Here is a 16,706-nt window from a genome sequence, read left to right on the forward strand (position 1 = left end):
ACAGTGCCAGACAACAACAGTGCCAGACAACAACAGTGCCAGACAGCGACAGTGCCAGACAACAACAGTACCAGACAGCGACAGTGCCAGACAACAACAGTGCCAGACAACAACAGTGCCAGACAACAGTGCCAGACAGCGACAGTGCCAGACAACAACAGTGCCAGACAACAACAGTGCCAGACAACAACAGTGCCAGACAGCGACAGTGCCAGACAACAACAGTGCCAGACAACAACAGTGCCAGATAACAACAGTGCCAGACAACAACAGTACCAGACAGCGACAGTGCCAGACAACAACAGTGCCAGACAACAACAGTGCCAGACAACAACAGTGCCAGACAGCGACAGTGCCAGACAACAACAGTGCCAGACAACAACAGTGCCAGATAACAACAGTGCCAGACAACAACAGTACCAGACAGCGACAGTGCCAGACAACAGTGCCAGACAGCGACAGTGCCAGACAACAGTGCCAGACAGCGACAGTGCCAGACAAGGCACTGGATACAGAACTTTTGATACAAAGTTTGGTTTCGTTGATCATCAGGTCACCGCAGTTCAACGAGGACAAATTTCAGGTATTCCGCTCTGGACAAAATGAAGAATTAAAAAAATGGAATGAATATCAAACAAAGTTGAACAAGTCAACAAGACGGAAGGATAATGTGATGGACTTAAGATCTGGAAGTGATAATGTCAGAAGATCTCACCTTGAATGATCCCAGGATACTCAACATCTTACCAGAAAATATCAGAAACACTGCTGGGACGAGTGTAGAAGTCTTCATGAGGAAACTGGGCAGGTACCCTCACCCAACCAGGCTGTGATGGATATGTGGGGCAGAAGGCCACCAGCAGTAACAACCTGGCTGACCAGGCAAGAACCAAACAAACCTGGACCATGTCCGGGCTCTGTGAGTAGAAAAACTCTTGGAACTCATCAAAGGTTTATCAAAGGCAAAGTTAAGGATCACAACAGTGTTACTAACACAAACACGGAGATTGACATTATGGATAACTAGAACCTTCAAAACAAAACATACTAAGTCAGTGATACTCCAAGTCACCTTCTAAGGCAGGTGACACTGAAGACCTAGAGAATGTACAGAGAACCTTCACGTCACCTATAAATTCATCGTCTAGAGCACCTTAATTACTAGAAGGTCTGAAGTCCCTTGACTTGTACTTCTTGGAATGCAGGTGAGACAAAGATGCATCATAATTTTACACCTGGAAAACCCTAGAGAGACTGGTTTAAAATGTGCACGGTGGAACACACACCCAGTGAAAAGTAACAGTGTCGTGAGCACACTGCGATAAAACAATAAGTGTCAGGGGCCCAAGACTTTTCATTAGCCTTCTATCATACATAAAGTCAGTTCCTGACCATCCGGTCTGTTGTTCATACACTGAATTGCATGCGGCCAGAAGCAACAGGCTGGTTGATCAGGCTCTGATCTATCGGGAGGCTTTAATCAAGACCAAAAGAGTATAGGCAAGACCTCACGTGGGGTGAGCTGGGAAGACGGGACAGGCGAAGAATAGCGTTGGAGAGGAGTGTCCACAGTCGTAGAGAAAGAGCCAGGGCTTAACCCAGCAGCTAGGCGCTCGTGGGACAGCCTCAAGACCTCCAACCATCACAGGACAACGGTCTTGTGGTTGTTGGAGGTCTTGAGGCTTGGGAAGCTGGCAGCAGCAAGGTCGTAAGGAGAGGGCAGGCAGGTAGGAACATCAGCAGAGGGCAGCACACTGGTGGGTGTTATAGAGGCGTTAAGGCGGCAGGTGTGAGGTGGAGCCGTTTTCAAACTTTTTGAAGCTGCTCCGGGAGAGGTGGTATAGTTTAGTCTTGTTGCCGAAGGTGAAGCGCAGAGGCTTGATGAATTCAAGAACTTGGGTGAGTGTGAGGTGAAGAGGTGATTCACAGGCATATTTGACTCTTCCAGCACCGAGGCCTTTGTTGAGTTGAGTGCAGGTCATGGTGTCAGCGTTAGATGGAGAAGGTAAAGTTTCTCATGAGGGTGGGTGTACTGGATTCGTCAATGTATTCTTCTTCTTCTGAAGTAGATTCAGTAGGCTAGTCAACGAGGGTGCTAGCAGGTGACTGAGGGTAGACAGGAAAAGTGGAGAGGTGTAATGGTGGTGTAACAGCAGGTTGGGAGGTGTGGGAGACGGTGGTTGAGGCAGCATGATCAGTGTTGTCGGTGGTTGTGGAAGTTTCAGGAACAGTTGCTTGGGCAGAAGGAGACAAGACTGCATGTGTAGTGAAGTTCACTACGTTGGGAAGAATCTTGAGGATGTCAGCTGAAGGTGTGGAGTCTGGGAAGACGAATGCAGGCATGTTGTTAAGACGAAATAATTCGTTTATGGTGGTGTTGAAAGTGTCGGGGTTGGCTGCATTAGCAAGGTGCGCAAACACCATGCAATACAGCACCTTGGAGGGAGCCACGTCCGGAAGTGGAGAGGGAGTTGCGGAGTAAAGAGGACTGTTGTGTGGCTTGAAGAATTCTAGTGGTATCGGACTTGTTTTGTTTTGGCGGCATATGTCAGCGATTTGGGGCTGTTCTTTCTAGCTCCTCCTTTGATTTTCTTAGACAGCACTTTTCTTAGTGGGCATTTAGCTGTTGCAGTTAAGGCAGGTTGGAGTGGCATTGGTGATGTGTCCCGGTGGCCTGGTGGCTAAAGCTCCCGCTTCACACACGGAGGGCCCGGGTTCGATTCCCGGCGGGTGGAAACATTTCGACACGTTTCCTTACACGTATTGTCCTGTTCACCTAGCAGCAAATAGGTACCTGGGTGTTAGTCGACTGGTGTGGGTCGCATCCTGGGGGACAAGATTAAGGACCCCAATGGAAATAAGTTAGACAGTCCTCGATGACGCACTGACTTTCTTGGGTTATCCTGGGTGGCTAACCCTCCGAGGTTAAAAATCCGAACGAAATCTTATCTTATCTTATCTTATGGCGCACGCTTTGAAGTCGTGACCTCCTTTCCCGCAGCTGGAACAGAATTGTTGTCTTTAATGAGACAGTCGTCCGTTGAGTGATGGTAAGAGTAACAGTTCCATCAAGGTGAGACATGAGCGTTACATTCTGGTTCTATGTGGCGTGCATGTATATAGTAGTATAAGATGGTAGGATAAGATGTTTGAAAAGATGATTTTGATCATTGAAGAAGTGTTAGGAATTCTGGTGATGTTTACCGAGGCCCAAGTATTTTGTTCTTCGATAGAGATCTTCAGGTCAGCAGGTGATAAGAATGTAACGATCTTCTCCAGTCGTTTTACAAAAACGGAACGTTTCGCCCGCAAGAATGGAGAAGATCTGTTGAACTGTCGGTCTCTGAGTGTCTTCATTGCAGTGTCGTCCATGAGTTTTGATGCTTTACTGGCGTCAGTACAGACGACAATGAAGGAGTCTTTCAGTGAGTGAATTGCTGTAAATTTGACCTGCAGGCATGTCCTTACAGCGGCAGCAAGGGCTAGTTTGTGGAGTCATTTATAACTCCACTTGACGGCATTGTGAAAGAGTATAGGCAATGGCTTGAAGGACAAAAATTCCTCTCCGACGGGGATCGTTGGGATACTTCTTGAGTAGAGCGACTGTGACTTGCCGGTAGCATCGGGAAGCCTGGTCACAGACCGGACCGCAGGTGCACTGACCCCAGGAATATCCTCCAGGTGCACTCCAGGTAAATAGACCACCACCACCACCACCACCACCACCACCACTACGAGCACCAGCATCAGAACCACCACCACCACCTACCACTAAGGAGTGGACTGCAGTAGCACTGACCCAGCACCTAGTCACTACATCAACGTAGCACTGACCCAGCACCTAGTCACTACATCAACGTAGCACTGACCCAGCACCTAGTCACTACATCAACGTAGCACTGACCCAACAATTAGTCACTACACTAACTAGCAGTGGCAGGGTTGAGGGAGGGGAGGGCGGGTAGCCAACATTTTGGGAATGTTGCCAGGAAAGAAAACGCCAGAACGGGAAAGATAAATCCGAGACTTTCCTTCCAGGATTACTGCCAACCACGGAAAGGGAGGGAGGGAGAGAGGAAGGGATAGGAGTCAGGGAGAGAGTAAGAAAAAGGGGTAGAAGGGTAGCTGGTTAATTGGGTTTAAAACCTATCCACTACACGAAGGTCATTAAGGCTGCAAGTAACCTATTCACCACCAGTCAAGTTAATCCTCAGTGTTTATGTACTGACAGACATACACCACAGTGTATATATCCTTGGAGGACAGGGAGAGAGGGAATGAAGAGAGGCAAGGAAAAGATGGGAAAGGAAGAAAATAAGAGGGGAAGGGAGAGAGAGAGGGGGAAGAGAGGGAGGGAAGATGGGAAAGGAAGAGAGGGAAAAGAAGGGAGAGAGGTGAGGGAGCCACACCCTCCTGGAGAAGCTCCAGAGAGTCAATGTCCCTTATCTATTTTTGTCAGAGGAGGAGGAGGAGGAGGAGGAGGTGCCGGTGGTGGTGGTAGTGATGGTAGTGCTGGTGGTGGTGGTGGTGGTGGTAGTGATGGTAGTGATGGTAGTGATGGTGGTGGTGGTAGTGATGGTAGTGCTGGTGGTGGTGGTAGTGGTGGTGGCGGTGGTAGTGGGAGTGGTGATGGTAGTAACAGTAGTAACAGTGATGGTGGTGGTTCCAGAGACAGTGGTGGTCAGGGCAGGCATGGTGCCACACCATTAAACAAAACTGGATAGATCAGCACAGATATCTAGCAGAGAATACTACGTCAACTTATTGATCACCCTCTAGCATTCAGCCTGTTTCTGGTTGTGTGACAGGTTGTTAAGTGTATATTCAAAACCAGTTACCCAGTATCACACAGGGCTCCTCACTACCACTCTGGTATTACAACTGAATCAGTACAAACATAGTAGAAGTTGGCAACTTATTATACTCCGTCTGTACAGATAATTTAAATGGCGCTTTCAGCACTTTAGTTACGATACTGTGGACTATATTACTCTATAAGAAACTGTACAATATGATACGTTACTGCAGTGAATTTGACTCAAAAGTAATATATGTTTGAGTGTGTGCTCGGTGAGTTGTTTTATTGCCTTAGACGCAATAAAAAGTTTGCTTGAAAAGACTTAAACCTAACAAATTAAAAACCAAACAAATTGCAGGCCCTGATGAGCTGTTTTCAAGGGGCATAAAAGAATGTAACTAGGAACTTAGCAAACCACTGGTTAGTCTTTTCAACATATCACTAAAAATTGGCATAGTGACAGAGAAGCGGAAAAATGGCAAATGCGATACCTGTCTACAAAGCAGGAGACAGGTCCCTAGCTTTGAATTATAGACCAATAAGCCTAACCTCCATTATGAGAAAATTGACGGAATCAATAATTTCCGGGGCTATTCGAGGCCACCTGGAAACACAGATTGAAATATGAATCTCAGCACTATTTTACAAAGGGGCGTTCCTGCCTTACGAATTTACTAACTTTTTCACTAAGGTATTTGAGGAGGTAGATCATGGTAATGTGATATTTGCACGGGAACTTCAGTAAGGATTCTGAGGAGTTCTACATCGGAGATTGTTGAATAAAGTAGAGGCACACGGAAGAGAAATTTTTATCTTGGACAGAGTGGTTGACAGATAGGCAATAGAGTTTGAATAAATGGGGAGAAATCAGAGTGGGGATGCGTCACAAACGGGGTTCCACAGGGGTCAGTGTTGGGCCCTTTGTTGTTCACAATATACATAAATGGCATAAATGAGAAAATAAATAGCGCCATAAGCAAGTCTGATGACACCAAGCATAATTAACAAAAACAAGAAGAGAAATTCAACGACCGAAGCGTATGTGCAAGGATTATCCCCAGAACAGTGTTGCCAGTGATCGGACCAACGAATGGATGCTAGTTGGAACTGAAGGGATGAAGCTGAAGATGAAGAGGGTCCAGAAGATTGCTGTGAAAACCAGCAACTCTTTTTCTTTGTTATCAGACGAATGTGAATCAACCATCCATGATCTTCCAACGAAAACAGTTCCAACATGGACCATTGTTAACGACACAGTGAAGCCAGCAAGTGAAGACATCCCAGTGAAGACATCTCAGTGAAGACATCCCAGTGAAGACCATCTCCCCTAACACTGTCGAGAAAGTCATGCACACCAACAGTTGAGGTAAGACCATCGTTTTAATTGGAGACAGTCAGATTAAGTTTATGGATAGGGCGTTTTGTCTTAGAGATAGGAAGAGAAGGCAGAAGGTGTTTTCCTGAGGCTAGGATAAAGGATATTGTTAGCCATCTGGACATCATGAAAGGTAATGGGATCAATCTGTCTCATTGCTGGAGGCAGCGACGTTGGCAGACATAGGAGTGAGGACCTGATTAGCAAGCATGGATCAGCAATAGACATAATTAGGGAAAAAGGAGGAATCCTGTGATATGTGATATTTTGCCCAGGAGAGTTGGAAATTAATGGTTGTCCAGGGCAATTGGTATCAATTGCTGGCTGGACAAATAATGTATGGAAAATGCAGAAACATTAATAAACAACTGGGACCTCTTCCATGGCAGAAATGGCATGAATGCCAGAGATTGGGTTCACTTATCTAGATCTGGTGTGGAGGCACTGGCCAATGCAGTGGAGGGAGCTGTTAGGGCTTTAAACTAGAAAGAGTTGAATGGGTTTGGGGGGGGGAATAATGAAGTCCCAGTGTAGTAATATTCACCATTTATTGGTAGATATTGGAAAGCCAGTGGCACCGGGTGACAAGGACAGTAATTGTTATAATGGAAAAACAGAAATGAGTAGGGAGGAAAAAGAGAAATGAGGGTCTCTTAATCAATATTATACTAATAGCGGTAGTGCTAGGAATATGATGGATGAGTTGAGATTAGTTGCAAGTGCAGGTAATATTGATGTATTTGCCATAAATGAAATGTGATTTAACGCGAAAAATCGGGACACGCCTGCTGAATGTCACATTCGTGGTTTTTAATTACTCCAAGTAGACAGAAGTATCGGGAAGGTGTGCAGGGTGGCGATGATTGTCCGAGATCCCTTGAATTGTTGAAAAAAAAACAGATATAAAGTCTGATTATTATTATTATTATAAAAAAGAAGCGATATAAGGTCTGAAATAACACCTACAGAGTCTGTCTAAATAGAATTTTCAGAGGCATAAAAAACTGATGTTAAGCGTCATATACCGTCCCCCAGACTTGGATAAGGACCAAGGGAGCTACTTTGGGAGGAAACTGTTAAGGCCACAAGGTACGATAACGTAGTAATTCTAGGAGACTTTAACTTTAGTTATACTGATTGGAATTCCTTGACTGGGAATATAGAGTCTAACGACTTCTTAGAGGTAATTCAGGATTGTTTTTTAAAACAGTTTGTGACAGAACCTACAAGGGGAAATAACCTGCTGCACTTGGTTCTGGCAAACAAAGAAAACCTTGTTAATAATTTAGAAATTACAGAGGAACTTGATGCAAGCGACCACAAATCAATTACCTTTAGCATTGAATGGAAGTACGATAGTAGAGATAACTCAGTAACGGTCCTAGATTTTTCGCTTAGTAGATTACGATGGGCTTAGAGAACACCTATCATGTGTTGACTGGGGTAACGAAGAGAGCTATCAGTATGACAGCTTTCTAAACACTATACATGCTTCTCAAAGAACATTTATTCCATATAAAGAAATAAGATGGAATAGAACTGACCCAAAACAGATGAATAATAGGCTCAAAAATATTTTAGGGCAGAAGGAATTTATAGGCATATCAAAGGAGGTGAGGATCATTTAATGAATCAATATACTCACATTAAGAGGGAGGTTAAAAAGAGGGTAAGATAAGCTAAACGGGACTATAAAATTAAAGTTGCCAGGGACTCGAAAACTAACCCGAAATTAGAGAAATTATAAGTCCCTTCAAAAATAACTCTGGGCATCTTACTGACAAGAATGAATTGTGCTCGGTATTTAACAATTATTTCCTCTCGGTTTTCACACAGGAAGACACTAACAATATCCCAATAATTAATTTTTATAGAAGGCCTGAAGAAGATAAATTATGTATTATCACAGTCACTAGCGACATGGTTGTCAGCTAGGACCTGATGAACTTTTTCCAAGGGTTCTTACGGAGTGCAAAATGGAACTTTGTGAACCACTGACTATTATTTTTAATATATCTCTTCAAACAGGTGTAGTGTCTGATATGTGGGAGATGGTCAGTATAATTACTGTAGATGAATGGTTCAGAGAACCAACAAGTTGATAAGTTAGACGCATGTGCAACTCTTGGGTATCTTTATTGAGGAAACGTTTCGCCACACAGTGGCTTCATCAGTCCATACAAAGGACTGATGTACGGACTGATTAAGCCACTGTGTGGCGAAACGTTTCCTCAATAAAGATACCCAAATGTTGCACATGTGTCTAATTTACCAATATAATTCCTATTTTTAAGGTAGGGGACAAGTCGTTACCATCAAATTACTGCCCATTAAGCCTGACCTCAATTGTAGGCAAATTACTAGAGTCTTATAGCTGGAAGTATAAGAATTCTTCTTGATAAGCATAATTTTATTAATGATACTCAGCATAAATTCACGAGGAGGCGTTCCTGCCTAACTAATTTACCAACTGTTGTTCAGGATAAAGAATTCAATATTGTTTATTTGGATTTTAGTAAAACTTTTGATAGAATACCACATCAGAGAATGTTAAAGAAAGTGGCAGCTCATGGCACTGGGGAAAAAGTGCTGTCATGGATCGAGTCATGGCTCACGAACAGAAGGCACAGAGTGTGCAAAAAAGGGGTTAATTAAATCTGAGTGGGGTTCCATAGGGGTCAGTGTTAGGCCCCTTGTTGTTTATAATATATATAAATGACCTTGACGAGGTAATTACTAATGATATGAGCAGATTTGCTGATGACACGAAGATAGGTAGGATAACTGATTCAGACGTAGACGTCACAGAACTTCAGGAGGATTTAGACAGTCTCAGTACCTGGTCAGAAATGTGGCAGATGCAGTTCAATGTAGATAAATGCAAGGTTCTGACGCTCGGGAGTGTCCATAACCCTAGCACTTATAAGTTAAATAATGTAGAACTTAGCCATACAGATTGCGGAAAGGACTTGGGGGTTATGGTAAGCAGCAACCTTCTACCAAGACAGCAATGCCTAAGCGTATGTAATAAGGCAAATTGATTTTTAGGGATTATTTCAAGAAGTGTAAGCAACACAAGTCCAGCGGTTATACTACAGTTTTATACATCATTAATAAGGCCTCACTTAAATTACACAATTCACTTCTGGGTCTCCATATCATTAGGTGTCCCGTAGCACGATCGCTAGTGCACTCAGCTCACACACTGAGGTCCGGGGTTCGAATCTCCTCTGGTACGGCTGGATAACATTAGAGACGTGTTTCCATAAGACACCTGCTGTCCATGTCCCTGTTCACCCATCAGTAAAATGGGTACCTGGGTGTTAGTCGACTGGTGTGGGTCGCATCCTGGGACAAAACTGACCTAATTTGCCCGAAATGCTCAGCATAACAAGCGACTTTCTATATAGTAGTATGTCATTGATGTCAACTAGGACTGTATACCTTGTACATGTACTTGTAGTAAATAAAGATATTATTATTATTATTATTATTATTATTATTATTATTATTATAGTATGGATATAAATTCGTTAGAAAACATTCAGCGTAGGATGACTAAATTAATACATAGCATTAGAAATCTTCCTTATGAAGAAAGATTGAAGACTCTTAAGTTACATTCACTTGTTAGACGAAGAATGAGGGAGACATGATCGACGTGTATAAGTGGAAGATAGGTATTAATAAAGGGGATATTAACAAGGTCCTGAGGATACCGTTCTGAGAGAGAACCCGCAATAATAAATTTAAATTAGATAAGTTTAGATTCAGAAAGGATATAGGAAAGCAATGTTTGGTAATAAGGTAGTTGAAGAGTGGAAGAGTCTGTCTAGTAGGGATATTGAAGCTAAAACCTTGGGTAGTTTCAAATTTAGGTTGGATAAATATATGAGTGAGAGGGGTTGGATTTGAGTGGGATTTGCACGAGTTAACAAATTCATCAGAGCTTATTGTTAGGTTAGAACTAAAGTGGGTTAGGTTAATGGGTTGGATTTGTGAAGGACCTGCCCAGTATGGGCCAACAGGCCAACTGCAATGTTCCTTCTTTCTTATGTTCTTATAAGTCAACTAATAATGTACTGCATATTTTCGTTTTATTTATTAATGAAAACATAATTAACAATATAATATTAGATGAGAGGGGGAAATTATATATATATATATATATATATATATATATATATATATATATATATATATATATATATATATATATATATATATATATATATATGGCATAAACCTTGGTAATAAATACCGACAAGTTGGTTTAGAAAGACACATAAGCAAACACTATGACATATTTATTAGGAAACGTTTCGGTCCTGGGACCTTGATCACTTCTGATCAAGGTCCCAGGACCGAAACGTTTTCTAATAAATATGTCATAGTGTTTGCTTACGTGTCTTTCTAAACCATATATATATATATATATATATATATATATATATATATATATATATATATATATAAATATATATATATATATATATATATATATATATATATATATATATATATATATATATATATATATATATATATATATATAATAACTATGGTGTCATTTTTCTGAGGACGCTACATACACTATTGTATATGATAATTACACAGTGGGAACTAAAGTTAGCTGTGTTTCCCTGTCATATTCTGTCACACAGGAGGGGGATCATACACAGGAGGGGGATCATACACAGGAGGGGGATCATACACAGGAGGGGGATCATACACAGGAGGGGGATCATACACAGGAGGGGGATCATACACAGGAGGGGGATCATAAATGGTGTTGAAATCTGTCTGGGAGACTTCAGGAGGTTAATAATGTTATCGTCAAGTCTTCCATTAAAGGCTGATCAGCTACGGCAGCTTCAAAGGTTTGTCTCGCAGCCGAGCTGCAGTTACCATCTCTCACGACAGTCTATCACACACTCAGCAGACATGGAATTATTCTGCAGATGTTTCCATTATACCAGAGAGGAAACAAGAGAAATTATATGTAGTAGAGAGGGAGAAGTGGATGATAATATATCTACCTTCATATATACTTACATTAATGTAGATAAATGGTTCAGAGAACCAACAAGTTGATAAATTAGACACATGTGCAACACTTGGGTATCTTTATTGAGGAAACGTTTCGCCACACAGTGACTTCATCAGTCCTAGACAAAAAAAAATGGTGAAGAAGATCAGAAGTTTGAGGTAATCAGATAATCGACTCCAGACTGAGGGACTGATTACCTCAAACTCCTTTTGATCTCCAAAATTCTTTTTTTGTATAGGACTGATGAAGCCGCTGTGTGGCGAAACGTTTCCTCAAAAACGATACCCAGGTGTTGCACATGTGTCTAATTTATCACATATAGATAGATAACAATGTAGAGTCATAATATGAATAAGACCATATAATGGTGCTACATCTCTCAAGCGATTTTTATATCAATCCACCACGAGGAAACAAGCAGGTTTATATAGAGAAACATCGCAGTTAGCAGGACTCGATACTGCTACTGGGGACGGTCAAGATTCCCAAAGAGCGCTCTTATTCACTCAGCCACGAATGCCACATAAGCATAAGAACATAAGAAAGGAGGAACACTGCAGGAGGCCTGCTGGCCCATACTAGGCAGGTCCTTTACAATTCATCCCACTAACAAACATTTGCCCAACCCAATTTTCAATGCCACCCAAGAAATAAGCTCTGATGTGAAAGTCTCACTCAAATCCAACCCCTCCCACTCATGTACTTATCCAACCTAAATTTGAAACTACCCAAAGTCCCAGCCTCAATAACCCAACTAGGTAGACTGTTCCACTCATCAACTACCCTATTTCCAAACCAATACTTTCCTATGTCCTTTCTAAATCTAAACTTATCTAATTTAAATCCATTACTGCGGGTTCTCTCTTGGAGAGACATCCTCAAGACCTTATTAATATCCCCTTTATTAATACCTATCTTCCACTTATACACTTCGATCAGGTCTCCCCTCATTCTTCGTCTAACAAGTGAATGTAACTTAAGTGTCTTCAATCTTTCTTCATAAGGAAGATTTCTAATGCTATGTATTAATTTAGTCATCCTACGCTGAATGTTTTCTAACGAATTTATGTCCATTTTGTAATACGGAGACCAGAACTGAGCTGCATAATCTAGGTGAGGCCTTACTAATGATGTATAAAGCTGCAGTATGACCTCTGGACTTCTGTTGCTTACACTTCTTGATATAAATCCCAGTAATCTATTTGCCTTATTACGTACGCTTAGGCATTGCTGTCTTGGTTTAAGGTTGCTGCTCACCATAACCCCCAAGTCCTTTTCGCAATCTGTATGGCTAAGTTCTACATCATTTAACTTATAAGTACTAGGGTTATGGGCACTCCCAAGCTTCAGAACCTTGCATTTATCTACATTGAACTGCATCTGCCACTTTTCTGACCAAGAATAGAGTTTGTTTAAATCCTCCTGAAGTTCCATAACATCTACGTTTGAATCAATTATCCTACCTATCTTTGTGTCATCGGCGAATTTGCTCATATCACTAGTAATTCCCTCATCAAGATCATTGATATATATTATAAACAACAACGGGCCCAAGACTGATCCCTGTGGAACGCCACTTGTTACAGATCCCCACTCGGATTTAACCCCATTTATGGACACTCTCTGCTTCCTGTCAGTGAGCCATGACTCGATCCACGAGAGCACTTTTCCCCCAATGCCATGAGCGGCCACTTTCTTTAACAGTCTATGGTGCGGAACTCTATCAAAAGCCTTACTAAAATCTAAGTAAATAATATCAAATTCAAATTCAAATTCAATTCTGGGCAGCCTGGTTCACAAGCAATGTTTCCTTCCCAGCTCGGGCACGTCAGTACCCGAGCTGAGAATCCATGCCCGGGCTTGAATCCATGCTTGAGGCTCACTGACTCAACACAACAAAAGTAAAGTTACAACCAATTTGGTCACATCCACAAAAGTATCAACAAGTAAACCCGGCAAGATATACAAACAGTTGTTATTTGATGGTACTGACATTCCTACACCAAGTCAAGCAGCAATTTACAAGTCAACATACAAAAAGGCTGCTAAACTGAAGGAGGAAATGATTGAAAAGTTACAAAAGAAAAATGAGTATCAGGTAGTAGTACTTAAAAATGAAAGAACCGAAGTAAAACTGGATGTACTACATTTGAAAGATGGCAAGACTGAAACTATTGCTGAAGGAATGGCAAAAGTTATTGATGAATACAACTTATGGAATACAATATAGATGATCACTGTTGATACAACAAACGTTAACACAGGGAAAGAGAGTGGAGCTGTTGTCAAACTGCAACGAATGTTCTCAGAGAAGGGAATTAGCAAACCATAATTTATCAACTGTCAGCATCACGTTCTGGACAGGATTCTCCGTTTGGTAATGGATGAAAATCTTGGTGCTAAAACCAGTTCTCCAAACATCGGGTATCCATTTGTATCCCAACTGGTGAAGAATTATGAGGAACTAAAGGCACAGTTTGTTAATGGAACAGAAGAGATCCTCCATAAATCAGGATGGAGAGATGATATGAAGTTTTTGTACCATCTAACACCAGTGTTTAGATTTTTGAAGAAAAAGATCACTTTCCTTTGATTAACTTTCAGAAAATTCCAAACATCATCAATGCGAGGTGGAATTCAAGAGCCATTCTAGGTATTCTTGCATTCATTATTATACCTACAAGACGGAAGACTTTGGAGAAGATATGTAGATTAATTTCACACACCTGAGCAGATTATTAGTTTACTGATCAGATGTACCATGAAAATGACTTCAAGAATTTGTCAGAAATATTGAAACCTTACAAAAAAGTGCTAAACTCATTGATAAATCCGTGGAAGCAGGAGCCGTCCAGACTCAATATACCAACAAGTTGAAATAAATGGTATAAAATACCAACACAATGGAAATATACTGGTTACGTGTTTATATTTCCATACCAAGAAGTTATCAGTGTACTGAACGTGCAGTCAAAGTTATGTGTTTATATTTCCATACCAAGAAGTTATTAGTGTACTGAACGTGCAGTCAAAGTTATGTGTTTATATTTCCATACCAAGAAGTTACCAGTGTGCTGAACGTGCAGTCAAAGTTACGTGTTTATATTTCCATACCAAGAAGTTACCAGTGTGCTGAACGTGCAGTCAAAGTTACGTGTTTATATTTCCATACCAAGAAGTTATCAGTGTGCTGAACGTGTAGTCAAAGTTACGTGTTTATATTTCCATACCAAGAAGTTATCAGTGTACTGAACGTGCAGTCAAAGTTATGTGTTTATATTTCCATACCAAGAAGTTATCAGTGTACTGAACGTGCAGTCAAAGTTATGTGTTTATATTTCCATACCAAGAAGTTATCAGTGTGCTGAACGTGCAGTCAAAGTTATGTGTTTATATTTCCATACCAAGAAGTTATCAGTGTGCTGAACGTGCAGTCAAAGTTGTTTATATTTCCATACCAAGAAGTTATCAGTGTGCTGAACGTGCAGTCAAAGTTGTTTATATTTCCATACCAAGAAGTTATCAGTGTACTGAACGTGCAGTCAAAGTTATGCAGAAACTGTATGTTGTCTGCAGAAACAAAAACAAACTGTAACTTCGGTTTATTCTAAACAATAAGTAGTAATATATGTACAAACCTGATAATGATGCTGTAAGATGTTTTATTTGTTATTAATATTACATGCAATGTACATTCAAGTTTCTTGTTTTCGTTATTCGTTTTTTTTTTTCATTTAGGGGCGACATTTTTTTAAAAAGATATTGAAATGAAAGGTCATTTCTTTGGTTTTAGGCAAAAGTTCATCTGATTAAGGCACAGGAATATTACGTTGTAAAAGAGTTATAACCCTATTATATATACTGTATACCTTGTTCCACGGTTCGAGTTTCCTTCGACCTGAGATTAGTGTTTGTGAATATTTCTCCTGTTCTGTGAATTCTAAACATTTTAAAAATCTCTGGTCGGTCGATGCATGCTGGGGATGAGATGAAAAGCTACCTTCCTGAAGGCTGGCTGCCCTGGATCAAAACGTCTAGTATTAGCTGGGCGTCAAGGTATTGGAATATATATATATATATGTCGTGCCGAATAGGCAGAACTTGCGATCTTGGCTTAAATAGCAACGTTCATCTTGCCATATACGACAAGTGAAAATTTGTGTATGCAATAATTTCGCCAAAATCATTCAGAACCTAACGAAAAAAATATATTTCACTGTGTTTGTTTAGTATTAAATTACTGTAAACAAATCTAAAATATATATAGTTGGGTTAGGCTAAAATAAATTGTTCTTGTTATAATAAGGTTAAGTATTGTTCTTGTTATAATAAGGTTAAGTAAGTTTTCTAAGATTCTTTTGGTGCAAAATAAAAAAAATTTACATTAACATTAATAAAAAAAATATATCTTTAAACGTATAAGAGAAAATTTTAGAAAGGACTTAATTTTAAATGAGTTCTTGCTAATTGACCAGTTTTACATATTCGGCACGACATTATATATATATATATATATATATATATATATATATATATATATATATATATATATATATATATATATATATATATATATAACTTGCAGCTTTTTATCTAAGTGGTGTGTCTGGAGTATATCAGAGTGCTACTTGGCTCATTCTTGTGAGTGAGTCACTCTTTAAATCTTGGTCACTCACTCTATCTTGACAGTATACTTAAGTAAAGCCAAGACTTATCGGAACCCAGTTAGTTTTATTGTTGAGGGTGAATTTGTTGAATAATTCCACGTGACTGACTCTGTGTGTGTGTGTGTGTGTGTGTGTATGTGTGTGTACTCACCTAGTTGTACTCACCTAGTTGAGGTTGCGGGGGTCGAGTCCGAGCTCCTGGCCCCGCCTCTTCACTGATCGCTACTAGGTCACTCTCCCTGAGCCGTGAGCTTTATCATACCTCTGCTTAAAGCTATGTATGGATCCTGCCTCCACTACATCGCTTCCCAAACTATTCCACCTACTGACTACTCTGTGGCTGAAGAAATACTTCCTAACATCCCTGTGATTCATGTGTGTCTTCAACTTCCAACTGTCCCCCCTTGTTACTGTGTCCAATCTCTGGAACATCCTGTCTTTGTCCACCTTGTCAATTCCTCTCAGTATTTTGTATGTCGTTATCATGTCCCCCCTATCTCTCCTGTCCTCCAGTGTCGTCAGGTTGATTTCCCTTAACCTCTCCTCGTAGGACATACCTCTTAGCTCTGTGTGTGTGTGTGTGTGTGTGTGTGTGTGTGTGTGTGTGTGTGTGTGTGTGTGTGTGTGTGTGTATGTGTGTGTGTGTGTGTGTGTGTGTCTGTGTGTGTGTGTGTATGTGTGTGTGTGTGTGTGTGTGTGTGTGTGTGTGTGTGTGTGTGTGTGTGTGTGTGTGTGTGTGTGTGTATGTGTGTGGGTATGTGTATGTGTGGGTATGTGTGTGTGTGTGTGTGTATGTGTGTGTGTGTGTGTGTGTGT

The 16,706-nt window shown here is 40.8% G+C and overlaps 1 protein-coding gene across 2 annotated transcripts in view; it reads right to left on the minus strand.

Moving 5' to 3' along the window:
* LOC138853922 (echinoderm microtubule-associated protein-like elp-1) overlaps nt 1–16,706 on the minus strand; it is a 310,754-nt gene that overhangs the window by 207,354 nt on the left and 86,694 nt on the right. The window lies entirely within an intron of this gene.

The sequence above is a fragment of the Cherax quadricarinatus genome, chromosome 3 (assembly GCF_038502225.1).
Source record: "Cherax quadricarinatus isolate ZL_2023a chromosome 3, ASM3850222v1, whole genome shotgun sequence".
Taxonomy (NCBI): domain Eukaryota; kingdom Metazoa; phylum Arthropoda; class Malacostraca; order Decapoda; family Parastacidae; genus Cherax; species Cherax quadricarinatus.